Genomic DNA, 25,890 nt, shown 5'->3' with positions numbered 1-25,890 from the left:
AATCATCTTGCATCCAGCTCTTTGGGAAGCTAAGAAACAACTCGCTCTGCACAGTGCTCTTACAGGCTACCTGGAACATCTCTTACAAAGGCCTTTGAAACGCATTTTCTTCGCTGCCCTGATCTGGCTGACGTTGAACTACTGCTCTGCCGTGTGCTGCATTGCCCACATGATGCAAGGCGCAAAGTCCTGCCTTGTTTGCGAATGGGGAGATAGGCCCCAAAGCATCTTGCTTCCAGCTCTTTCGGAAGCTAAGAAACAACTCGCTCTGCACAGTGCTCTTACAGCCTACCGGGAACATCTCTTACAAAGGCCTGTGAAACGCAATTTCATTCTGGGCCTCCTCTGGCTGAAGTAGAACTTCTGCTCTGCCATGTGCTACATTGCCCTAGAGCTTCAAGACTCAAAGCCCTGCCTTGTTTCCAAAGGGGAAGACAGGCCCCAAAGCATCTTGCTTCCAGCTCATTGGGAAGCTAAGAAACAACTCAGTCTGCACAGTGCTCTTACAGACAACTGGGAACATCTCTTCCAAAGGCCTGTGAAACGCAGTTTCTTGGCAGGCCTGATCTGGCTGAAGTAGAACTTCTGCGGTGGGTGTGCTACATTGCTCTAGAGCTTCAAGGCTGAAAGCCCTGCCTTGTTTCCAAAGGGAAAGATACGCCAAAAAGCATATTGCTTCCAGTTCTTTGGGAAGCTAAGAAACAAATCGCTCTGCACAGTGTTCTTACAGACTACTGGGAACATCTCTTACAAAGGCCCCTGAAACGCAGTCTCTTTGAAGGCCTGATCTATCTGAAGTAGAACTTCTGCTCTGGGTGTGCTACATTGCCCTAGAGCTTCAAGGCCCAAAGCCGTGCCTTGTTTCCAAAGGGGGAGATAGGCTCCAAAGCATCTTGCTTCCAGCTCTTTGGGAAGCTGAGAAACAACTCGCTGTCCACAGTGCTCTTACAGCCTACCGGGAACATCTCTTACAAAGGCATGGGAAACGCAATTTCTTTGCAGGCCTGATCTGGCTGAAGTATAACTTCTGCTCTGGCTGTGCTATATTGCCCTAGAGATTCAAGGCACAAAGTGCTGAATTGTTTAGAAACTTCTCAGATAGGCACCAAAGCATCTTGCTTCCAGCTCTTTGGGAAGCTAAGAAACAACTCGCTCGGCACAGTTCTCTTACAGCCTATCGGGAACATCTCTTACAAAGGCCTGTGAAACGCAGTTTCTTTGCAGGCTGATCTGGCTGAAGTAGTTCTTCTGCACTGGGTGTGCTAGGTTGCCCTTGAGCTTCAAGGCACAAAGTGCTGAATTGTTTCCAAAGGCGGAGATAGGGCCCAAAGCGTCTTGCTTCCAGCTCTTTGGGAAGCTAAGAAACAACTCGCTCTGCACAGTGCTCTTACAGCCTACTGCGAACATCTCTTACAAAGGCCTGTGAAACGCAGTTTCTCTGCAGGCCTGACCTGGCTGAAGTAGAAGTTATGCTGTGGGAGGGCTACATTGCTCTAGAGCTTCAAGGCTGAAAGCCCTGCCTTGTTTCCAAAGGGAAAGATACGCCAAAAAGCATATTGCTTCCAGTTCTTTGGGAAGCTAAGAAACAAATCGCTCTGCACAGTGTTCTTACAGCCTACTGGGAACATCTCTTACAAATGCCTGTGAAACGCAGTTTCTTTGCAGAGCTGATCTGGGTGAAGTAGAACTCCTGCTCTGGGTATGCTACATTGCCCTAGAGCTTCAAGGCGCAAAGCCCTGCCTTGTTCCCAAAGGGGGCGATAGGCCCCAAATCATCTTGCATCCAGCTCTTTGGGAAGATAAGAAACAACTCGCTCTGCACAGTGCTCTTACAGGCTACCTGGAACATCTCTTACAAAGGCCTGTGAATGCATTTTCTTCGCTGCCCTGATCTGGCTGACGTTGAACTACTGCTCTGCCGTGTGCTGCATTGCCCACATGATGCAAGGCGCAAAGTCCTGCCTTGTTTGCGAATGGGGAGATAGGCCCCAAAGCATCTTGCTTCCAGCTCTTTCGGAAGCTAAGAAACAACTCGCTCTGCACAGTGCTCTTACAGCCTACTGCGAACATCTCTTACAAAGGCCTGTGAAAGGCAGTTTCTCTGCAGGCCTGACCTGGCTGAAGTAGAAGTTATGCTGTGGGAGGGCTACATTGCTCTAGAGCTTCAAGGCTGAAAGCCCTGCCTTGTTTCCAAAGGGAAAGATACGCCAAAAAGCATATTGCTTCCAGTTCTTTGGGAAGCTAAGAAACAAATCGCTCTGCACAGTGTTCTTACAGCCTACTGGGAACATCTCTTACAAATGCCTGTGAAACGCAGTTTCTTTGCAGAGCTGATCTGGGTGAAGTAGAACTCCTGCTCTGGGTATGCTACATTGCCCTAGAGCTTCAAGGCGCAAAGCCCTGCCTTGTTCCCAAAGGGGGCGATAGGCCCCAAATCATCTTGCATCCAGCTCTTTGGGAAGCTAAGAAACAACTCGCTCTGCACAGTGCTCTTACAGGCTACCTGGAACATCTCTTACAAAGGCCTGTGAAACGCATTTTCTTCGCTGCCCTGATCTGGCTGACGTTGAACTACTGCTCTGCCGTGTGCTGCATTGCCCACATGATGCAAGGCGCAAAGTCCTGCCTTGTTTGCGAATGGGGAGATAAGCCCCAAAGCATCTTGCTTCCAGCTCTTTCGGAAGCTAAGAAACAACTCGCTCTGCACAGTGCTCTTACAGCCTACCGGGAACATCTCTTCCAAAGGCCTGTGAAACGCAGTTTCTTGGCAGGCCTGATCTGGCTGAAGTAGAACTTCTGCGGTGGGTGTGCTACATTGCTCTAGAGCTTCAAGGCTGAAAGCCCTGCCTTGTTTCCAAAGGGAAAGATACGCCAAAAAGCATATTGCTTCCAGTTCTTTGGGAAGCTAAGAAACAAATCGCTCTGCACAGTGTTCTTACAGACTACTGGGAACATCTCTTACAAAGGCCCCTGAAACGCAGTCTCTTTGAAGGCCTGATCTATCTGAAGTAGAACTTCTGCTCTGGGTGTGCTACATTGCCCTAGAGCTTCAAGGCCCAAAGCCGTGCCTTGTTTCCAAAGGGGGAGATAGGCTCCAAAGCATCTTGCTTCCAGCTCTTTGGGAAGCTGAGAAACAACTCGCTGTCCACAGTGCTCTTACAGCCTACCGGGAACATCTCTTACAAAGGCATGGGAAACGCAATTTCTTTGCAGGCCTGATCTGGCTGAAGTATAACTTCTGCTCTGGCTGTGCTATATTGCCCTAGAGATTCAAGGCACAAAGTGCTGAATTGTTTAGAAACTTCTCAGATAGGCACCAAAGCATCTTGCTTCCAGCTCTTTGGGAAGCTAAGAAACAACTCGCTCGGCACAGTTCTCTTACAGCCTATCGGGAACATCTCTTACAAAGGCCTGTGAAACGCAGTTTCTTTGCAGGCTGATCTGGCTGAAGTAGTTCTTCTGCACTGGGTGTGCTACGTTGCCCTTGAGCTTCAAGGCACAAAGTGCTGAATTGTTTCCAAAGGCGGAGATAGGGCCCAAAGCGTCTTGCTTCCAGCTCTTTCGGAAGCTAAGAAACAACTCAGTCTGCACAGTGCTCTTACAGCCTACTGCGAACATCTCTTACAAAGGCCTGTGAAAGGCAGTTTCTCTGCAGGCCTGACCTGGCTGAAGTAGAAGTTATGCTGTGGGAGGGCTACATTGCTCTAGAGCTTCAAGGCTGAAAGCCCTGCCTTGTTTCCAAAGGGAAAGATACGCCAAAAAGCATATTGCTTCCAGTTCTTTGGGAAGCTAAGAAACAAATCGCTCTGCACAGTGTTCTTACAGCCTACTGGGAACATCTCTTACAAATGCCTGTGAAACGCAGTTTCTTTGCAGAGCTGATCTGGGTGAAGTAGAACTCCTGCTCTGGGTATGCTACATTGCCCTAGAGCTTCAAGGCGCAAAGCCCTGCCTTGTTCCCAAAGGGGGCGATAGGCCCCAAATCATCTTGCATCCAGCTCTTTGGGAAGCTAAGAAACAACTCGCTCTGCACAGTGCTCTTACAGGCTACCTGGAACATCTCTTACAAAGGCCTGTGAAACGCATTTTCTTCGCTGCCCTGATCTGGCTGACGTTGAACTACTGCTCTGCCGTGTGCTGCATTGCCCACATGATGCAAGGCGCAAAGTCCTGCCTTGTTTGCGAATGGGGAGATAAGCCCCAAAGCATCTTGCTTCCAGCTCTTTCGGAAGCTAAGAAACAACTCGCTCTGCACAGTGCTCTTACAGCCTACCGGGAACATCTCTTACAAAGGCCTGTGAAACGCAATTTCATTCTGGGCCTCCTCTGGCTGAAGTAGAACTTCTGCTCTGCCATGTGCTACATTGCCCTAGAGCTTCAAGACTCAAAGCCCTGCCTTGTTTCCAAAGGGGAAGACAGGCCCCAAAGCATCTTGCTTCCAGCTCATTGGGAAGCTAAGAAACAACTCAGTCTGCACAGTGCTCTTACAGACAACTGGGAACATCTCTTCCAAAGGCCTGTGAAACGCAGTTTCTTGGCAGGCCTGATCTGGCTGAAGTAGAACTTCTGCGGTGGGTGTGCTACATTGCTCTAGAGCTTCAAGGCTGAAAGCCCTGCCTTGTTTCCAAAGGGAAAGATACGCCAAAAAGCATATTTCTTCCATTTCTTTGGGAAGCTAAGAAACAAATCGCTCTGCACAGTGTTCTTACAGCCTACTGGGAACATCTCTTACAAAGGCATGGGAAACGCAATTTCTTTGCAGGCCTGATCTGGCTGAAGTATAACTTCTGCTCTGGCTGTGCTATATTGCCCTAGAGATTCAAGGCACAAAGTGCTGAATTGTTTAGAAACTTCTCAGATAGGCACCAAAGCATCTTGCTTCCAGCTCTTTGGGAAGCTAAGAAACAACTCGCTCGGCACAGTTCTCTTACAGCCTATCGGGAACATCTCTTACAAAGGCCTGTGAAACGCAGTTTCTTTGCAGGCTGATCTGGCTGAAGTAGTTCTTCTGCACTGGGTGTGCTAGGTTGCCCTTGAGCTTCAAGGCACAAAGTGCTGAATTGTTTCCAAAGGCGGAGATAGGCCCCCAAAGCGTCTTGCTTCCAGATCTTTGGGAAGCTAAGAAACAACTCGCTCTGCACAGTGCTCTTACAGCCTACTGCGAACATCTCTTACAAAGGCCTGTGAAACGCAGTTTCTCTGCAGTCCTGACCTGGCTGAAGTAGAAGTTATGCTGTGGGAGGGCTACATTGCTCTAGAGCTCCAAGGCTGAAAGCCCTGCCTTGTTTCCAAAGGGGAAGACAGGCCCCAAAGCATCTTGCTTCCAGCTCATTCGGAAGCTAAGAAACAACTCAGTCTGCACAGTGCTCTTACAGACAACTGGGAACATCTCTTCCAAAGGCCTGTGAAACGCAGTTTCTTGGCAGGCCTGATCTGGCTGAAGTAGAACTTCTGCGGTGGGTGTGCTACATTGCTCTAGAGCTTCAAGGCTGAAAGCCCTGCCTTGTTTCCAAAGGGAAAGATACGCCAAAAAGCATATTGCTTCCAGTTCTTTGGGAAGCTAAGAAACAAATCGCTCTGCACAGTGTTCTTACAGACTACTGGGAACATCTCATACAAAGGCCTGTGAAACGCAGTTCCTTTGAAGGCTTGATCTATCTGAAGTAGAACTTCTGCTCTGGGTGTGCTACATTGCCCTAGAGCTTCAAGGCCCAAAGCCGTGCCTTGTTTCCAAAGGGGGAGATAGGCTCCAAAGCAACTTGCTTCCAGCTCTTTGGGAAGCTGAGAAACAACTCGCTGTCCACAGTGCTCTTACAGCCTACCGGGAACATCTCTTACAAAGGCATGGGAAACGCAATTTCTTTGCAGGCCTGATCTGGCTGAAGTATAACTTCTGCTCTGGCTGTGCTATATTGCCCTAGAGATTCAAGGCACAAAGTGCTGAATTGTTTAGCAACTTCTCAGATAGGCACCAAAGCATCTTGCTTCCAGCTCTTTGGGAAGCTAAGAAACAACTCGCTCGGCACAGTTCTCTTACAGCCTATCGGGAACATCTCTTACAAAGGCCTGTGAAACGCAGTTTCTTTGCAGGCTGATCTGGCTGAAGTAGTTCTTCTGCACTGGGTGTGCTACGTTGCCCTTGAGCTTCAAGGCACAAAGTGCTGAATTGTTTCCAAAGGCGGAGATAGGCCCCAAAGCGTCTTGCTTCCAGCTCTTTGGGAAGCTAAGAAACAACTCGCTCTGCACAGTGCTCTTACAGCCTACTGCGAACATCTCTTACAAAGGCCTGTGAAACGCAGTTTCTCTGCAGGCCTGACCTGGCTGAAGTAGAAGTTATGCTGTGGGAGGGCTACATTGCTCTAGAGCTTCAAGGCTGAAAGCCCTGCCTTGTTTCCAAAGGGAAAGATACGCCAAAAAGCATATTGCTTCCAGTTCTTTGGGAAGCTAAGAAACAAATCGCTCTGCACAGTGTTCTTACAGCCTACTGGGAACATCTCTTACAAATGCCTGTGAAACGCAGTTTCTTTGCAGAGCTGATCTGGGTGAAGTAGAACTCCTGCTCTGGGTATGCTACATTGCCCTAGAGCTTCAAGGCGCAAAGCCCTGCCTTGTTCCCAAAGGGGGCGATAGGCCCCAAATCATCTTGCATCCAGCTCTTTGGGAAGCTAAGAAACAACTCGCTCTGCACAGTGCTCTTACAGGCTACCTGGAACATCTCTTACAAAGGCCTGTGAAACGCATTTTCTTCGCTGCCCTGATCTGGCTGACGTTGAACTACTGCTCTGCCGTGTGCTGCATTGCCCACATGATGCAAGGCGCAAAGTCCTGCCTTGTTTGCGAATGGGGAGATAGGCCCCAAAGCATCTTGCTTCCAGCTCTTTCGGAAGCTAAGAAACAACTCGCTCTGCACAGTGCTCTTACAGCCTACCGGGAACATCTCTTACAAAGGCCTGTGAAACGCAATTTCATTCTGGGCCTCCTCTGGCTGAAGTAGAACTTCTGCTCTGCCATGTGCTACATTGCCCTAGAGCTTCAAGACTCAAAGCCCTGCCTTGTTTCCAAAGGGGAAGACAGGCCCCAAAGCATCTTGCTTCCAGCTCATTGGGAAGCTAAGAAACAACTCAGTCTGCACAGTGCTCTTACAGACAACTGGGAACATCTCTTCCAAAGGCCTGTGAAACGCAGTTTCTTGGCAGGCCTGATCTGGCTGAAGTAGAACTTCTGCGGTGGGTGTGCTACATTGCTCTAGAGCTTCAAGGCTGAAAGCCCTGCCTTGTTTCCAAAGGGAAAGATACGCCAAAAAGCATATTGCTTCCAGTTCTTTGGGAAGCTAAGAAACAAATCGCTCTGCACAGTGTTCTTACAGACTACTGGGAACATCTCTTACAAAGGCCCCTGAAACGCAGTCTCTTTGAAGGCCTGATCTATCTGAAGTAGAACTTCTGCTCTGGGTGTGCTACATTGCCCTAGAGCTTCAAGGCCCAAAGCCGTGCCTTGTTTCCAAAGGGGGAGATAGGCTCCAAAGCATCTTGCTTCCAGCTCTTTGGGAAGCTGAGAAACAACTCGCTGTCCACAGTGCTCTTACAGCCTACCGGGAACATCTCTTACAAAGGCATGGGAAACGCAATTTCTTTGCAGGCCTGATCTGGCTGAAGTATAACTTCTGCTCTGGCTGTGCTATATTGCCCTAGAGATTCAAGGCACAAAGTGCTGAATTGTTTAGAAACTTCTCAGATAGGCACCAAAGCATCTTGCTTCCAGCTCTTTGGGAAGCTAAGAAACAACTCGCTCGGCACAGTTCTCTTACAGCCTATCGGGAACATCTCTTACAAAGGCCTGTGAAACGCAGTTTCTTTGCAGGCTGATCTGGCTGAAGTAGTTCTTCTGCACTGGGTGTGCTAGGTTGCCCTTGAGCTTCAAGGCACAAAGTGCTGAATTGTTTCCAAAGGCGGAGATAGGGCCCAAAGCGTCTTGCTTCCAGCTCTTTGGGAAGCTAAGAAACAACTCGCTCTGCACAGTGCTCTTACAGCCTACTGCGAACATCTCTTACAAAGGCCTGTGAAACGCAGTTTCTCTGCAGGCCTGACCTGGCTGAAGTAGAAGTTATGCTGTGGGAGGGCTACATTGCTCTAGAGCTTCAAGGCTGAAAGCCCTGCCTTGTTTCCAAAGGGAAAGATACGCCAAAAAGCATATTGCTTCCAGTTCTTTGGGAAGCTAAGAAACAAATCGCTCTGCACAGTGTTCTTACAGCCTACTGGGAACATCTCTTACAAATGCCTGTGAAACGCAGTTTCTTTGCAGAGCTGATCTGGGTGAAGTAGAACTCCTGCTCTGGGTATGCTACATTGCCCTAGAGCTTCAAGGCGCAAAGCCCTGCCTTGTTCCCAAAGGGGGCGATAGGCCCCAAATCATCTTGCATCCAGCTCTTTGGGAAGATAAGAAACAACTCGCTCTGCACAGTGCTCTTACAGGCTACCTGGAACATCTCTTACAAAGGCCTGTGAATGCATTTTCTTCGCTGCCCTGATCTGGCTGACGTTGAACTACTGCTCTGCCGTGTGCTGCATTGCCCACATGATGCAAGGCGCAAAGTCCTGCCTTGTTTGCGAATGGGGAGATAGGCCCCAAAGCATCTTGCTTCCAGCTCTTTCGGAAGCTAAGAAACAACTCGCTCTGCACAGTGCTCTTACAGCCTACTGCGAACATCTCTTACAAAGGCCTGTGAAAGGCAGTTTCTCTGCAGGCCTGACCTGGCTGAAGTAGAAGTTATGCTGTGGGAGGGCTACATTGCTCTAGAGCTTCAAGGCTGAAAGCCCTGCCTTGTTTCCAAAGGGAAAGATACGCCAAAAAGCATATTGCTTCCAGTTCTTTGGGAAGCTAAGAAACAAATCGCTCTGCACAGTGTTCTTACAGCCTACTGGGAACATCTCTTACAAATGCCTGTGAAACGCAGTTTCTTTGCAGAGCTGATCTGGGTGAAGTAGAACTCCTGCTCTGGGTATGCTACATTGCCCTAGAGCTTCAAGGCGCAAAGCCCTGCCTTGTTCCCAAAGGGGGCGATAGGCCCCAAATCATCTTGCATCCAGCTCTTTGGGAAGCTAAGAAACAACTCGCTCTGCACAGTGCTCTTACAGGCTACCTGGAACATCTCTTACAAAGGCCTGTGAAACGCATTTTCTTCGCTGCCCTGATCTGGCTGACGTTGAAATACTGCTCTGCCGTGTGCTGCATTGCCCACATGATGCAAGGCGCAAAGTCCTGCCTTGTTTGCGAATGGGGAGATAAGCCCCAAAGCATCTTGCTTCCAGCTCTTTCGGAAGCTAAGAAACAACTCGCTCTGCACAGTGCTCTTACAGCCTACCGGGAACATCTCTTCCAAAGGCCTGTGAAACGCAGTTTCTTGGCAGGCCTGATCTGGCTGAAGTAGAACTTCTGCGGTGGGTGTGCTACATTGCTCTAGAGCTTCAAGGCTGAAAGCCCTGCCTTGTTTCCAAAGGGAAAGATACGCCAAAAAGCATATTGCTTCCAGTTCTTTGGGAAGCTAAGAAACAAATCGCTCTGCACAGTGTTCTTACAGACTACTGGGAACATCTCTTACAAAGGCCCCTGAAACGCAGTCTCTTTGAAGGCCTGATCTATCTGAAGTAGAACTTCTGCTCTGGGTGTGCTACATTGCCCTAGAGCTTCAAGGCCCAAAGCCGTGCCTTGTTTCCAAAGGGGGAGATAGGCTCCAAAGCATCTTGCTTCCAGCTCTTTGGGAAGCTGAGAAACAACTCGCTGTCCACAGTGCTCTTACAGCCTACCGGGAACATCTCTTACAAAGGCATGGGAAACGCAATTTCTTTGCAGGCCTGATCTGGCTGAAGTATAACTTCTGCTCTGGCTGTGCTATATTGCCCTAGAGATTCAAGGCACAAAGTGCTGAATTGTTTAGAAACTTCTCAGATAGGCACCAAAGCATCTTGCTTCCAGCTCTTTGGGAAGCTAAGAAACAACTCGCTCGGCACAGTTCTCTTACAGCCTATCGGGAACATCTCTTACAAAGGCCTGTGAAACGCAGTTTCTTTGCAGGCTGATCTGGCTGAAGTAGTTCTTCTGCACTGGGTGTGCTACGTTGCCCTTGAGCTTCAAGGCACAAAGTGCTGAATTGTTTCCAAAGGCGGAGATAGGGCCCAAAGCGTCTTGCTTCCAGCTCTTTCGGAAGCTAAGAAACAACTCAGTCTGCACAGTGCTCTTACAGCCTACTGCGAACATCTCTTACAAAGGCCTGTGAAAGGCAGTTTCTCTGCAGGCCTGACCTGGCTGAAGTAGAAGTTATGCTGTGGGAGGGCTACATTGCTCTAGAGCTTCAAGGCTGAAAGCCCTGCCTTGTTTCCAAAGGGAAAGATACGCCAAAAAGCATATTGCTTCCAGTTCTTTGGGAAGCTAAGAAACAAATCGCTCTGCACAGTGTTCTTACAGCCTACTGGGAACATCTCTTACAAATGCCTGTGAAACGCAGTTTCTTTGCAGAGCTGATCTGGGTGAAGTAGAACTCCTGCTCTGGGTATGCTACATTGCCCTAGAGCTTCAAGGCGCAAAGCCCTGCCTTGTTCCCAAAGGGGGCGATAGGCCCCAAATCATCTTGCATCCAGCTCTTTGGGAAGCTAAGAAACAACTCGCTCTGCACAGTGCTCTTACAGGCTACCTGGAACATCTCTTACAAAGGCCTGTGAATGCATTTTCTTCGCTGCCCTGATCTGGCTGACGTTGAACTACTGCTCTGCCGTGTGCTGCATTGCCCACATGATGCAAGGCGCAAAGTCCTGCCTTGTTTGCGAATGGGGAGATAGGCCCCAAAGCATCTTGCTTCCAGCTCTTTCGGAAGCTAAGAAACAACTCGCTCTGCACAGTGCTCTTACAGCCTACTGCGAACATCTCTTACAAAGGCCTGTGAAAGGCAGTTTCTCTGCAGGCCTGACCTGGCTGAAGTAGAAGTTATGCTGTGGGAGGGCTACATTGCTCTAGAGCTTCAAGGCTGAAAGCCCTGCCTTGTTTCCAAAGGGAAAGATACGCCAAAAAGCATATTGCTTCCAGTTCTTTGGGAAGCTAAGAAACAAATCGCTCTGCACAGTGTTCTTACAGCCTACTGGGAACATCTCTTACAAATGCCTGTGAAACGCAGTTTCTTTGCAGAGCTGATCTGGGTGAAGTAGAACTCCTGCTCTGGGTATGCTACATTGCCCTAGAGCTTCAAGGCGCAAAGCCCTGCCTTGTTCCCAAAGGGGGCGATAGGCCCCAAATCATCTTGCATCCAGCTCTTTGGGAAGCTAAGAAACAACTCGCTCTGCACAGTGCTCTTACAGGCTACCTGGAACATCTCTTACAAAGGCCTGTGAAACGCATTTTCTTCGCTGCCCTGATCTGGCTGACGTTGAACTACTGCTCTGCCGTGTGCTGCATTGCCCACATGATGCAAGGCGCAAAGTCCTGCCTTGTTTGCGAATGGGGAGATAAGCCCCAAAGCATCTTGCTTCCAGCTCTTTCGGAAGCTAAGAAACAACTCGCTCTGCACAGTGCTCTTACAGCCTACCGGGAACATCTCTTACAAAGGCCTGTGAAACGCAATTTCATTCTGGGCCTCCTCTGGCTGAAGTAGAACTTCTGCTCTGCCATGTGCTACATTGCCCTAGAGCTTCAAGACTCAAAGCCCTGCCTTGTTTCCAAAGGGGAAGACAGGCCCCAAAGCATCTTGCTTCCAGCTCATTGGGAAGCTAAGAAACAACTCAGTCTGCACAGTGCTCTTACAGACAACTGGGAACATCTCTTCCAAAGGCCTGTGAAACGCAGTTTCTTGGCAGGCCTGATCTGGCTGAAGTAGAACTTCTGCGGTGGGTGTGCTACATTGCTCTAGAGCTTCAAGGCTGAAAGCCCTGCCTTGTTTCCAAAGGGAAAGATACGCCAAAAAGCATATTTCTTCCATTTCTTTGGGAAGCTAAGAAACAAATCGCTCTGCACAGTGTTCTTACAGCCTACTGGGAACATCTCTTACAAAGGCATGGGAAACGCAATTTCTTTGCAGGCCTGATCTGGCTGAAGTATAACTTCTGCTCTGGCTGTGCTATATTGCCCTAGAGATTCAAGGCACAAAGTGCTGAATTGTTTAGAAACTTCTCAGATAGGCACCAAAGCATCTTGCTTCCAGCTCTTTGGGAAGCTAAGAAACAACTCGCTCGGCACAGTTCTCTTACAGCCTATCGGGAACATCTCTTACAAAGGCCTGTGAAACGCAGTTTCTTTGCAGGCTGATCTGGCTGAAGTAGTTCTTCTGCACTGGGTGTGCTACGTTGCCCTTGAGCTTCAAGGCACAAAGTGCTGAATTGTTTCCAAAGGCGGAGATAGGCCCCAAAGCGTCTTGCTTCCAGCTCTTTGGGAAGCTAAGAAACAACTCGCTCTGCACAGTGCTCTTACAGCCTACTGCGAACATCTCTTACAAAGGCCTGTGAAAGGCAGTTTCTCTGCAGGCCTGACCTGGCTGAAGTAGAAGTTATGCTGTGGGAGGGCTACATTGCTCTAGAGCTTCAAGGCTGAAAGCCCTGCCTTGTTTCCAAAGGGAAAGATACGCCAAAAAGCATATTGCTTCCAGTTCTTTGGGAAGCTAAGAAACAAATCGCTCTGCACAGTGTTCTTACAGCCTACTGGGAACATCTCTTACAAATGCCTGTGAAACGCAGTTTCTTTGCAGAGCTGATCTGGGTGAAGTAGAACTCCTGCTCTGGGTATGCTACATTGCCCTAGAGCTTCAAGGCGCAAAGCCCTGCCTTGTTCCCAAAGGGGGCGATAGGCCCCAAATCATCTTGCATCCAGCTCTTTGGGAAGCTAAGAAACAACTCGCTCTGCACAGTGCTCTTACAGGCTACCTGGAACATCTCTTACAAAGGCCTTTGAAACGCATTTTCTTCGCTGCCCTGATCTGGCTGACGTTGAACTACTGCTCTGCCGTGTGCTGCATTGCCCACATGATGCAAGGTGCAAAGTCCTGCCTTGTTTGCGAATGGGGAGATAGGCCCCAAAGCATCTTGCTTCCAGCTCTTTCGGAAGCTAAGAAACAACTCGCTCTGCACAGTGCTCTTACAGCCTACCGGGAACATCTCTTACAAAGGCCTGTGAAACGCAATTTCATTCTGGGCCTCCTCTGGCTGAAGTAGAACTTCTGCTCTGCCATGTGCTACATTGCCCTAGAGCTTCAAGACTCAAAGCCTTGCCTTGTTTCCAAAGGGGAAGACAGGCCCCAAAGCATCTTGCTTCCAGCTCATTGGGAAGCTAAGAAACAACTCAGTCTGCACAGTGCTCTTACAGACAACTGGGAACATCTCTTCCAAAGGCCTGTGAAACGCAGTTTCTTGGCAGGCCTGATCTGGCTGAAGTAGAACTTCTGCGGTGGGTGTGCTACATTGCCCTAGAGCTTCAAGGCCCAAAGCCGTGCCTTGTTTCCAAAGGGGGAGATAGGCTCCAAAGCATCTTGCTTCCAGCTCTTTGGGAAGCTGAGAAACAACTCGCTGTCCACAGTGCTCTTACAGCCTACCGGGAACATCTCTTACAAAGGCATGGGAAACGCAATTTCTTTGCAGGCCTGATCTGGCTGAAGTATAACTTCTGCTCTGGCTGTGCTATATTGCCCTAGAGATTCAAGGCACAAAGTGCTGAATTGTTTAGAAACTTCTCAGATAGGCACCAAAGCATCTTGCTTCCAGCTCTTTGGGAAGCTAAGAAACAACTCGCTCGGCACAGTTCTCTTACAGCCTATCGGGAACATCTCTTACAAAGGCCTGTGAAACGCAGTTTCTTTGCAGGCTGATCTGGCTGAAGTAGTTCTTCTGCACTGGGTGTGCTACGTTGCCCTTGAGCTTCAAGGCACAAAGTGCTGAATTGTTTCCAAAGGCGGAGATAGGCCCCAAAGCGTCTTGCTTCCAGCTCTTTGGGAAGCTAAGAAACAACTCGCTCTGCACAGTGCTCTTACAGCCTACTGCGAACATCTCTTACAAAGGCCTGTGAAACGCAGTTTCTCTGCAGGCCTGACCTGGCTGAAGTAGAAGTTATGCTGTGGGAGGGCTACATTGCTCTAGAGCTTCAAGGCTGAAAGCCCTGCCTTGTTTCCAAAGGGAAAGATACGCCAAAAAGCATATTGCTTCCAGTTCTTTGGGAAGCTAAGAAACAAATCGCTCTGCACAGTGTTCTTACAGACTACTGGGAACATCTCTTACAAAGGCCCGTGAAAGGCAGTCTCTTTGAAGGCCTGATCTATCTGAAGTAGAACTTCTGCTCTGGGTGTGCTACATTGCCCTAGAGCTTCAAGGCCCAAAGCCGTGCCTTGTTCCCAAAGGGGGCGATAGGCCCCAAATCATCTTGCATCCAGCTCTTTGGGAAGCTAAGAAACAACTCGCTCTGCACAGTGCTCTTACAGGCTACCTGGAACATCTCTTACAAAGGCCTGTGGATGCATTTTCTTCGCTGCCCTGATCTGGCTGACGTTGAACTACTGCTCTGCCGTGTGCTGCATTGCCCACATGATGCAAGGCGCAAAGTCCTGCCTTGTTTGCGAATGGGGAGATAGGCCCCAAAGCATCTTGCTTCCAGCTCTTTCGGAAGCTAAGAAACAACTCGCTCTGCACAGTGCTCTTACAGCCTACTGCGAACATCTCTTACAAAGGCCTGTGAAAGGCAGTTTCTCTGCAGGCCTGACCTGGCTGAAGTAGAAGTTATGCTGTGGGAGGGCTACATTGCTCTAGAGCTTCAAGGCTGAAAGCCCTGCCTTGTTTCCAAAGGGAAAGATACGCCAAAAAGCATATTGCTTCCAGTTCTTTGGGAAGCTAAGAAACAAATCGCTCTGCACAGTGTTCTTACAGCCTACTGGGAACATCTCTTACAAATGCCTGTGAAACGCAGTTTCTTTGCAGAGCTGATCTGGGTGAAGTAGAACTCCTGCTCTGGGTATGCTACATTGCCCTAGAGCTTCAAGGCGCAAAGCCCTGCCTTGTTCCCAAAGGGGGCGATAGGCCCCAAATCATCTTGCATCCAGCTCTTTGGGAAGCTAAGAAACAACTCGCTCTGCACAGTGCTCTTACAGGCTACCTGGAACATCTCTTACAAAGGCCTGTGAAACGCATTTTCTTCGCTGCCCTGATCTGGCTGACGTTGAACTACTGCTCTGCCGTGTGCTGCATTGCCCACATGATGCAAGGCGCAAAGTCCTGCCTTGTTTGCGAATGGGGAGATAGGCCCCAAAGCATCTTGCTTCCAGCTCTTTCGGAAGCTAAGAAACAACTCGCTCTGCACAGTGCTCTTACAGCCTACCGGGAACATCTCTTACAAAGGCCTGTGTAACGCAATTTCATTCTGGGCCTCCTCTGGCTGAAGTAGAACTTCTGCTCTGCCATGTGCTACATTGCCCTAGAGCTTCAAGACTCAAAGCCCTGCATTGTTTCCAAAGGGGAAGACAGGCCCCAAAGCATCTTGCTTCCAGCTCATTGGGAAGCTAAGAAACAACTCAGTCTGCACAGTGCTCTTACAGACAACTGGGAACATCTCTTCCAAAGGCCTGTGAAACGCAGTTTCTTGGCAGGCCTGATCTGGCTGAAGTAGAACTTCTGCGGTGGGTGTGCTACATTGCTCTAGAGCTTCAAGGCTGAAAGCCCTGCCTTGTTTCCAAAGGGAAAGATACGCCAAAAAGCATATTGCTTCCAGTTCTTTGGGAAGCTAAGAAACAAATCGCTCTGCACAGTGTTCTTACAGACTACTGGGAACATCTCTTACAAAGGCCCCTGAAACGCAGTCTCTTTGAAGGCCTGATCTATCTGAAGTAGAACTTCTGCTCTGGGTGTGCTACATTGCCCTAGAGCTTCAAGGCCCAAAGCCGTGCCTTGTTTCCAAAGGGGGAGATAGGCTCCAAAGCATCTTGCTTCCAGCTCTTTGGGAAGCTGAGAAACAACTCGCTGTCCACAGTGCTCTTACAGCCTACCGGGAACATCTCTTACAAAGGCATGGGAAACGCAATTTCTTTGCAGGCCTGATCTGGCTGAAGTATAACTTCTGCTCTGGCTGTGCTATATTGCCCTAGAGATTCAAGGCACAAAGTGCTGAATTGTTTAGAAACTTCTCAGATAGGCACCAAAGCATCTTGCTTCCAGCTCTTTGGGAAGCTAAGAAACAACTCGCTCGGCACAGTTCTCTTACAGCCTATCGGGAACATCTCTTACAAAGGCCTGTGAAACGCAGTTTCTTTGCAGGCTGATCTGGCTGAAGTAGTTCTTCTGCACTGGGTGTGCTACGTTGCCCTTGAGCTTCAAGGCACAAAGTGCTGAATTGTTTCCAAAGGCGGAGATAGGCCCCAAAGCGTCTTGCTTCCAGCTCTTTGGGAAGCTAAGAAACAACTCGCTCTGCACAGTGCTCTTACAGCCTACTGCGAACATCTCTTACAAAGGCCTGTGAAACGCAGTTTCTCTGCAGGCCTGACCTGGCTGAAGTAGAAGTTATGCTGTGGGAGGGCTACATTGCTCTAGAGCTTCAAGGCTGAAAGCCCTGCCTTGTTTCCAAAGGGAAAGATACGCCAAAAAGCATATTGCTTCCAGTTCTTTGGGAAGCTAAGAAACAAATCGCTCTGCACAGTGTTCTTACAGCCTACTGGGAACATCTCTTACAAATGCCTGTGAAACGCAGTTTCTTTGCAGAGCTGATCTGGGTGAAGTAGAACTCCTGCTCTGGGTATGCTACATTGCCCTAGAGCTTCAAGGCGCAAAGCCCTGCCTTGTTCCCAAAGGGGGCGATAGGCCCCAAATCATCTTGCATCCAGCTCTTTGGGAAGCTAAGAAACAACTCGCTCTGCACAGTGCTCTTACAGGCTACCTGGAACATCTCTTACAAAGGCCTGTGGATGCATTTTCTTCGCTGCCCTGATCTGGCTGACGTTGAACTACTGCTCTGCCGTGTGCTGCATTGCCCACATGATGCAAGGCGCAAAGTCCTGCCTTGTTTGCGAATGGGGAGATAGGCCCCAAAGCATCTTGCTTCCAGCTCTTTCGGAAGCTAAGAAACAACTCGCTCTGCACAGTGCTCTTACAGCCTACTGCGAACATCTCTTACAAAGGCCTGTGAAAGGCAGTTTCTCTGCAGGCCTGACCTGGCTGAAGTAGAAGTTATGCTGTGGGAGGGCTACATTGCTCTAGAGCTTCAAGGCTGAAAGCCCTGCCTTGTTTCCAAAGGGAAAGATACGCCAAAAAGCATATTGCTTCCAGTTCTTTGGGAAGCTAAGAAACAAATCGCTCTGCACAGTGTTCTTACAGCCTACTGGGAACATCTCTTACAAATGCCTGTGAAACGCAGTTTCTTTGCAGAGCTGATCTGGGTGAAGTAGAACTCCTGCTCTGGGTATGCTACATTGCCCTAGAGCTTCAAGGCGCAAAGCCCTGCCTTGTTCCCAAAGGGGGCGATAGGCCCCAAATCATCTTGCATCCAGCTCTTTGGGAAGCTAAGAAACAACTCGCTCTGCACAGTGCTCTTACAGGCTACCTGGAACATCTCTTACAAAGGCCTGTGAAACGCATTTTCTTCGCTGCCCTGATCTGGCTGACGTTGAACTACTGCTCTGCCGTGTGCTGCATTGCCCACATGATGCAAGGCGCAAAGTCCTGCCTTGTTTGCGAATGGGGAGATAGGCCCCAAAGCATCTTGCTTCCAGCTCTTTCGGAAGCTAAGAAACAACTCGCTCTGCACAGTGCTCTTACAGCCTACCGGGAACATCTCTTACAAAGGCCTGTGTAACGCAATTTCATTCTGGGCCTCCTCTGGCTGAAGTAGAACTTCTGCTCTGCCATGTGCTACATTGCCCTAGAGCTTCAAGACTCAAAGCCCTGCATTGTTTCCAAAGGGGAAGACAGGCCCCAAAGCATCTTGCTTCCAGCTCATTGGGAAGCTAAGAAACAACTCAGTCTGCACAGTGCTCTTACAGACAACTGGGAACATCTCTTCCAAAGGCCTGTGAAACGCAGTTTCTTGGCAGGCCTGATCTGGCTGAAGTAGAACTTCTGCGGTGGGTGTGCTACATTGCTCTAGAGCTTCAAGGCTGAAAGCCCTGCCTTGTTTCCAAAGGGAAAGATACGCCAAAAAGCATATTGCTTCCAGTTCTTTGGGAAGCTAAGAAACAAATCGCTCTGCACAGTGTTCTTACAGACTACTGGGAACATCTCTTACAAAGGCCCCTGAAACGCAGTCTCTTTGAAGGCCTGATCTATCTGAAGTAGAACTTCTGCTCTGGGTGTGCTACATTGCCCTAGAGCTTCAAGGCCCAAAGCCGTGCCTTGTTTCCAAAGGGGGAGATAGGCTCCAAAGCATCTTGCTTCCAGCTCTTTGGGAAGCTGAGAAACAACTCGCTGTCCACAGTGCTCTTACAGCCTACCGGGAACATCTCTTACAAAGGCATGGGAAACGCAATTTCTTTGCAGGCCTGATCTGGCTGAAGTATAACTTCTGCTCTGGCTGTGCTATATTGCCCTAGAGATTCAAGGCACAAAGTGCTGAATTGTTTAGAAACTTCTCAGATAGGCACCAAAGCATCTTGCTTCCAGCTCTTTGGGAAGCTAAGAAACAACTCGCTCGGCACAGTTCTCTTACAGCCTATCGGGAACATCTCTTACAAAGGCCTGTGAAACGCAGTTTCTTTGCAGGCTGATCTGGCTGAAGTAGTTCTTCTGCACTGGGTGTGCTACGTTGCCCTTGAGCTTCAAGGCACAAAGTGCTGAATTGTTTCCAAAGGCGGAGATAGGCCCCAAAGCGTCTTGCTTCCAGCTCTTTGGGAAGCTAAGAAACAACTCGCTCTGCACAGTGCTCTTACAGCCTACTGCGAACATCTCTTACAAAGGCCTGTGAAACGCAGTTTCTCTGCAGGCCTGACCTGGCTGAAGTAGAAGTTATGCTGTGGGAGGGCTACATTGCTCTAGAGCTTCAAGGCTGAAAGCCCTGCCTTGTTTCCAAAGGGAAAGATACGCCAAAAAGCATATTGCTTCCAGTTCTTTGGGAAGCTAAGAAACAAATCGCTCTGCACAGTGTTCTTACAGCCTACTGGGAACATCTCTTACAAATGCCTGTGAAACGCAGTTTCTTTGCAGAGCTGATCTGGGTGAAGTAGAACTCCTGCTCTGGGTATGCTACATTGCCCTAGAGCTTCAAGGCGCAAAGCCCTGCCTTGTTCCCAAAGGGGGCGATAGGCCCCAAATCATCTTGCATCCAGCTCTTTGGGAAGCTAAGAAACAACTCGCTCTGCACAGTGCTCTTACAGGCTACCTGGAACATCTCTTACAAAGGCCTGTGAAACGCATTTTCTTCGCTGCCCTGATCTGGCTGACGTTGAACTACTGCTCTGCCGTGTGCTGCATTGCCCACATGATGCAAGGCGCAAAGTCCTGCCTTGTTTGCGAATGGGGAGATAGGCCCCAAAGCATCTTGCTTCCAGCTCTTTCGGAAGCTAAGAAACAACTCGCTCTGCACAGTGCTCTTACAGCCTACCGGGAACATCTCTTACAAAGGCCTGTGAAACGCAATTTCATTCTGGGCCTCCTCTGGCTGAAGTAGAACTTCTGCTCTGCCATGTGCTACATTGCCCTAGAGCTTCAAGACTCAAAGCCCTGCCTTGTTTCCAAAGGGGAAGACAGGCCCCAAAGCATCTTGCTTCCAGCTCATTGGGAAGCTAAGAAACAACTCAGTCTGCACAGTGCTCTTACAGACAACTGGGAACATCTCTTCCAAAGGCCTGTGAAACGCAGTTTCTTGGCAGGCCTGATCTGGCTGAAGTAGAACTTCTGCGGTGGGTGTGCTACATTGCTCTAGAGCTTCAAGGCTGAAAGCCCTGCCTTGTTTCCAAAGGGAAAGATACGCCAAAAAGCATATTGCTTCCAGTTCTTTGGGAAGCTAAGAAACAAATCGCTCTGCACAGTGTTCTTACAGACTACTGGGAACATCTCTTACAAAGGCCCGTGAAACGCAGTCTCTTTGAAGGCCTGATCTATCTGAAGTAGAACTTCTGCTCTGGGTGTGCTACATTGCCCTAGAGCTTCAAGGCCCAAAGCCGTGCCTTGTTTCCAAAGGGGGAGATAGGCTCCAAAGCATCTTGCTTCCAGCTCTTTGGGAAGCTGAGAAACAACTCGCTGTCCACAGTGCTCTTACAGCCTACCGGGAACATCTCTTACAAAGGCATGGGAAACGCAATTTCTTTGCAGGCCTGATCTGGCTGAAGTATAACTTCTGCTCTGGCTGTGCTATATTGCCCTAGAGATTCAAGGCACAAAGTGCTGAATTGTTTAGAAACTTCTCAGATAGGCACCAAAGCATCTTGCTTCCAGCTCTTTGGGAAGCTAAGAAACAACTCGCTCGGCACAGTTCTCTTACAGCCTATCGGGAACATCTCTTACAAAGGCCTGTGAAACGCAGTTTCTTTGCAGGCTGATCTGGCTGAAGTAGTTCTTCTGCACTGGGTGTGCTAGGTTGCCCTTGAGCTTCAAGGCACAAAGTGCTGAATTGTTTCCAAAGGCGGAGATAGGCCCCAAAGCGTCTTGCTTCCAGCTCTTTGGGAAGCTAAGAAACAACTCGCTCTGCACAGTGCTCTTACAGCCTACTGCGAACATCTCTTACAAAGGCCTGTGAAAGGCAGTTTCTCTGCAGGCCTGACCTGGCTGAAGTAGAAGTTATGCTGTGGGAGGGCTACATTGCTCTAGAGCTTCAAGGCTGAAAGCCCTGCCTTGTTTCCAAAGGGAAAGATACGCCAAAAAGCATATTGCTTCCAGTTCTTTGGGAAGCTAAGAAACAAATCGCTCTGCACAGTGTTCTTACAGCCTACTGGGAACATCTCTTACAAATGCCTGTGAAACGCAGTTTCTTTGCAGAGCTGATCTGGGTGAAGTAGAACTCCTGCTCTGGGTATGCTACATTGCCCTAGAGCTTCAAGGCGCAAAGCCCTGCCTTGTTCCCAAAGGGGGCGATAGGCCCCAAATCATCTTGCATCCAGCTCTTTGGGAAGCTAAGAAACAACTCGCTCTGCACAGTGCTCTTACAGGCTACCTGGAACATCTCTTACAAAGGCCTGTGAAACGCATTTTCTTCGCTGCCCTGATCTGGCTGACGTTGAACTACTGCTCTGCCGTGTGCTGCATTGCCCACATGATGCAAGGCGCAAAGTCCTGCCTTGTTTGCGAATGGGGAGATAGGCCCCAAAGCATCTTGCTTCCAGCTCTTTCGGAAGCTAAGAAACAACTCGCTCTGCACAGTGCTCTTACAGCCTACCGGGAACATCTCTTACAAAGGCCTGTGAAACGCAATTTCATTCTGGGCCTCCTCTGGCTGAAGTAGAACTTCTGCTCTGCCATGTGCTACATTGCCCTAGAGCTTCAAGACTCAAAGCCCTGCCTTGTTTCCAAAGGGGAAGACAGGCCCCAAAGCATCTTGCTTCCAGCTCATTGGGAAGCTAAGAAACAACTCAGTCTGCACAGTGCTCTTACAGACAACTGGGAACATCTCTTCCAAAGGCCTGTGAAACGCAGTTTCTTGGCAGGCCTGATCTGGCTGAAGTAGAACTTCTGCGGTGGGTGTGCTACATTGCTCTAGAGCTTCAAGGCTGAAAGCCCTGCCTTGTTTCCAAAGGGAAAGATACGCCAAAAAGCATATTGCTTCCAGTTCTTTGGGAAGCTAAGAAACAAATCGCTCTGCACAGTGTTCTTACAGACTACTGGGAACATCTCTTACAAAGGCCCGTGAAACGCAGTCTCTTTGAAGGCCTGATCTATCTGAAGTAGAACTTCTGCTCTGGGTGTGCTACATTGCCCTAGAGCTTCAAGGCCCAAAGCCGTGCCTTGTTTCCAAAGGGGGAGATAGGCTCCAAAGCATCTTGCTTCCAGCTCTTTGGGAAGCTGAGAAACAACTCGCTGTCCACAGTGCTCTTACAGCCTACCGGGAACATCTCTTACAAAGGCATGGGAAACGCAATTTCTTTGCAGGCCTGATCTGGCTGAAGTATAACTTCTGCTCTGGCTGTGCTATATTGCCCTAGAGATTCAAGGCACAAAGTGCTGAATTGTTTAGAAACTTCTCAGATAGGCACCAAAGCATCTTGCTTCCAGCTCTTTGGGAAGCTAAGAAACAACTCGCTCGGCACAGTTCTCTTACAGCCTATCGGGAACATCTCTTACAAAGGCCTGTGAAACGCAGTTTCTTTGCAGGCTGATCTGGCTGAAGTAGTTCTTCTGCACTGGGTGTGCTAGGTTGCCCTTGAGCTTCAAGGCACAAAGTGCTGAATTGTTTCCAAAGGCGGAGATAGGCCCCAAAGCGTCTTGCTTCCAGCTCTTTGGGAAGCTAAGAAACAACTCGCTCTGCACAGTGCTCTTACAGCCTACTGCGAACATCTCTTACAAAGGCCTGTGAAAGGCAGTTTCTCTGCAGGCCTGACCTGGCTGAAGTAGAAGTTATGCTGTGGGAGGGCTACATTGCTCTAGAGCTTCAAGGCTGAAAGCCCTGCCTTGTTTCCAAAGGGAAAGATACGCCAAAAAGCATATTGCTTCCAGTTCTTTGGGAAGCTAAGAAACAAATCGCTCTGCACAGTGTTCTTACAGCCTACTGGGAACATCTCTTACAAATGCCTGTGAAACGCAGTTTCTTTGCAGAGCTGATCTGGGTGAAGTAGAACTCCTGCTCTGGGTATGCTACATTGCCCTAGAGCTTCAAGGCGCAAAGCCCTGCCTTGTTCCCAAAGGGGGCGATAGGCCCCAAATCATCTTGCATCCAGCTCTTTGGGAAGCTAAGAAACAACTCGCTCTGCACAGTGCTCTTACAGGCTACCTGGAACATCTCTTACAAAGGCCTGTGAAACGCATTTTCTTCGCTGCCCTGATCTGGCTGACGTTGAACTACTGCTCTGCCGTGTGCTGCATTGCCCACATGATGCAAGGCGCAAAGTCCTGCCTTGTTTGCGAATGGGGAGATAGGCCCCAAAGCATCTTGCTTCCAGCTCTTTCGGAAGCTAAGAAACAACTCGCTCTGCACAGTGCTCTTACAGCCTACCGGGAACATCTCTTACAAAGGCCTGTGAAACGCAATTTCATTCTGGGCCTCCTCTGGCTGAAGTAGAACTTCTGCTCTGCCATGTGCTACATTGCCCTAGAGCTTCAAGACTCAAAGCCCTGCCTTGTTTCCAAAGGGGAAGACAGGCCCCAAAGCATCTTGCTTCCAGCTCATTGGGAAGCTAAGAAACAACTCAGTCTGCACAGTGCTCTTACAGACAACTGGGAACATCTCTTCCAAAGGCCTGTGAAACGCAGTTTCTTGGCAGGCCTGATCTGGCTGAAGTAGAACTTCTGCGGTGGGTGTGCTACATTGCTCTAGAGCTTCAAGGCTGAAAGCCCTGCCTTGTTTCCAAAGGGAAAGATACGCCAAAAAGCATATTGCTTCCAGTTCTTTGGGAAGCTAAGAAACAAATCGCTCTGCACAGTGTTCTTACAGACTACTGGGAACATCTCTTACAAAGGCCCGTGAAACGCAGTCTCTTTGAAGGCCTGATCTATCTGAAGTAGAACTTCTGCTCTGGGTGTGCTACATTGCCCTAGAGCTTCAAGGCCCAAAGCCGTGCCTTGTTTCCAAAGGGGGAGATAGGCTCCAAAGCATCTTGCTTCCAGCTCTTTGGGAAGCTGAGAAACAACTCGCTGTCCACAGTGCTCTTACAGCCTACCGGGAACATCTCTTACAAAGGCATGGGAAACGCAATTTCTTTGCAGGCCTGATCTGGCTGAAGTATAACTTCTGCTCTGGCTGTGCTATATTGCCCTAGAGATTCAAGGCACAAAGTGCTGAATTGTTTAGAAACTTCTCAGATAGGCACCAAAGCATCTTGCTTCCAGCTCTTTGGGAAGCTAAGAAACAACTCGCTCGGCACAGTTCTCTTACAGCCTATCGGGAACATCTCTTACAAAGGCCTGTGAAACGCAGTTTCTTTGCAGGCTGATCTGGCTGAAGTAGTTCTTCTGCACTGGGTGTGCTACGTTGCCCTTGAGCTTCAAGGCACAAAGTGCTGAATTGTTTCCAAAGGCGGAGATAGGCCCCAAAGCGTCTTGCTTCCAGCTCTTTGGGAAGCTAAGAAACAACTCGCTCTGCACAGTGCTCTTACAGCCTACTGCGAACATCTCTTACAAAGGCCTGTGAAACGCAGTTTCTCTGCAGGCCTGACCTGGCTGAAGTAGAAGTTATGCTGTGGGAGGGCTACATTGCTCTAGAGCTTCAAGGCTGAAAGCCCTGCCTTGTTTCCAAAGGGAAAGATACGCCAAAAAGCATATTGCTTCCAGTTCTTTGGGAAGCTAAGAAACAAATCGCTCTGCACAGTGTTCTTACAGCCTACTGGGAACATCTCTTACAAATGCCTGTGAAACGCAGTTTCTTTGCAGAGCTGATCTGGGTGAAGTAGAACTCCTGCTCTGGGTATGCTACATTGCCCTAGAGCTTCAAGGCGCAAAGCCCTGCCTTGTTCCCAAAGGGGGCGATAGGCCCCAAATCATCTTGCATCCAGCTCTTTGGGAAGCTAAGAAACAACTCGCTCTGCACAGTGCTCTTACAGGCTACCTGGAACATCTCTTACAAAGGCCTGTGAAACGCATTCTCTTCGCTGCCCTGATCTGGCTGACGTTGAACTACTGCTCTGCCGTGTGCTGCATTGCCCACATGATGCAAGGCGCAAAGTCCTGCCTTGTTTGCGAATGGGGAGATAGGCCCCAAAGCATCTTGCTTCCAGCTCTTTCGGAAGCTAAGAAACAACTCGCTCTGCACAGTGCTCTTACAGCCTACCGGGAACATCTCTTACAAAGGCCTGTGAAACGCAATTTCATTCTGGGCCTCCTCTGGCTGAAGTAGAACTTCTGCTCTGCCATGTGCTACATTGCCCTAGAGCTTCAAGACTCAAAGCCCTGCCTTGTTTCCAAAGGGGAAGACAGGCCCCAAAGCATCTTGCTTCCAGCTCATTGGGAAGCTAAGAAACAACTCAGTCTGCACAGTGCTCTTACAGACAACTGGGAACATCTCTTCCAAAGGCCTGTGAAACGCAGTTTCTTGGCAGGCCTGATCTGGCTGAAGTAGAACTTCTGCGGTGGGTGTGCTACATTGCTCTAGAGCTTCAAGGCTGAAAGCCCTGCCTTGTTTCCAAAGGGAAAGATACGCCAAAAAGCATATTGCTTCCAGTTCTTTGGGAAGCTAAGAAACAAATCGCTCTGCACAGTGTTCTTACAGACTACTGGGAACATCTCTTACAAAGGCCCGTGAAACGCAGTCTCTTTGAAGGCCTGATCTATCTGAAGTAGAACTTCTGCTCTGGGTGTGCTACATTGCCCTAGAGCTTCAAGGCCCAAAGCCGTGCCTTGTTTCCAAAGGGGGAGATAGGCTCCAAAGCATCTTGCTTCCAGCTCTTTGGGAAGCTGAGAAACAACTCGCTGTCCACAGTGCTCTTACAGCCTACCGGGAACATCTCTTACAAAGGCATGGGAAACGCAATTTCTTTGCAGGCCTGATCTGGCTGAAGTATAACTTCTGCTCTGGCTGTGCTATATTGCCCTAGAGATTCAAGGCACAAAGTGCTGAATTGTTTAGAAACTTCTCAGATAGGCACCAAAGCATCTTGCTTCCAGCTCTTTGGGAAGCTAAGAAACAACTCGCTCGGCACAGTTCTCTTACAGCCTATCGGGAACATCTCTTACAAAGGCCTGTGAAACGCAGTTTCTTTGCAGGCTGATCTGGCTGAAGTAGTTCTTCTGCACTGGGTGTGCTACGTTGCCCTTGAGCTTCAAGGCACAAAGTGCTGAATTGTTTCCAAAGGCGGAGATAGGCCCCAAAGCGTCT

This window comes from Equus asinus, chromosome 1, assembly GCF_041296235.1.
Source record: "Equus asinus isolate D_3611 breed Donkey chromosome 1, EquAss-T2T_v2, whole genome shotgun sequence".
Lineage (NCBI taxonomy): Eukaryota > Metazoa > Chordata > Mammalia > Perissodactyla > Equidae > Equus > Equus asinus.
Note: the sequence above shows the minus strand (reverse complement) of the source record.